Source organism: Cicer arietinum, chromosome 4, assembly GCF_000331145.2.
Source record: "Cicer arietinum cultivar CDC Frontier isolate Library 1 chromosome 4, Cicar.CDCFrontier_v2.0, whole genome shotgun sequence".
Taxonomy (NCBI): domain Eukaryota; kingdom Viridiplantae; phylum Streptophyta; class Magnoliopsida; order Fabales; family Fabaceae; genus Cicer; species Cicer arietinum.
In genome coordinates this window covers 1,962,267-1,963,586 of record NC_021163.2, presented here as the reverse complement: position 1 = coordinate 1,963,586, position 1,320 = coordinate 1,962,267, and positions in this window count along the sequence as shown.

The window sequence follows — 1,320 nt, the reverse complement described above, 5'->3', positions numbered from 1 at the left end:
TTTTGAATCACGCTATAAGTATCCTTGGAATAAGCAAGAGAGCAATGGAGTAATTAAAACGAGACATTATGTATAACAAGAATTTAATTGATGACCCAATATGAAATTGCATTCAACATGTACTATCCAACTATACGTGAATCTAATTCCTATAGTTCCTACTTATTGGACATATACACACAAGTCACACGACAAATTGATAGGCCTAGCTCATGGTAGGAAATTAGGAATGTCCTTAAAAATGGAAGTGGAAGGGAACAAATAGTCATTCAAATAGGTCCCATTTCTAAAAGAACCTATATGATACTGTTAAATACTATAGTAGAATGTAAATAATATATATGGGCTGTAAGTATGTAAGTATTCTGGCCCGTTAGCATTACTGTAAATTAGGGTTATTTAATACCCTGTGTCTATATAAAGAGATTCCGCTGTGTAGTTGAAACACACGGGTTATTCATAATATATGCCTCTCAATACTCTTTATATTCAACATGGTATTTAGAGCCAATTGAGAGACAACCCTAATCGTCAACTACCCGGTCGACCCACTGTCTCCGGTGAATATTTTTCTTCGGTAAACCGTGTTCTCAACTCCGGTTTTCCCCTTCTGTTGTTGATACGCTGATTCTTCAACTTTTGTTCAGCCGTTCACGCCCTATCATCGCTGCCGTCACTGCCGTCACTGTTTTTGACGAGTTTTTTCCACGAACGACCACTCCAGCAGCATCGTACACCCCAGATCGGCCAAAACCCTTCAGCCGCATCATCAGAACTGCCCTCACGCGCCGTCTGACGTCCTGCGCGTGAGATTCACGCGCCACCCACTGCCCCCGCGCGTGACGGCGCGTCCGGCCTCCGTTCACGGTGCCGCTTCGTCCACCGCACTCGCCTCGGCCCCCTGCTTCCATATCTGCCCTCAGTTTTCAGTTTCGAGTTACAGATATATGAGTTCCAGTTGCTTCCATATCTGCCCTCAGTTTTCAGTTTCGAGTTACGGATATACGAGTTCCAGTTCAAACAGCCCCTGTTTTCCCGGTTCCGACGCGTTTTCTGACAATCTGTGCTGACCATGGCGTCCCAGTCTGAAACAAAGAGCATCTTCACCAACTACATCACCTCTCCTCTCTCTGTTGAAAAATTGAATGGATCAAATTATGATAGTTGGGCTGCCGACATCAAACTATGGCTACGTGGTCAAGGTTACGAGGATCATCTCACCCAAAACCCTGATAAGGTGAGTGTGACTGAAACATCCAAATGGAGTCAGATTGATGCTCAGTTGTGTAGTGTCATTAAGTCTACACTTCATCCAGATGT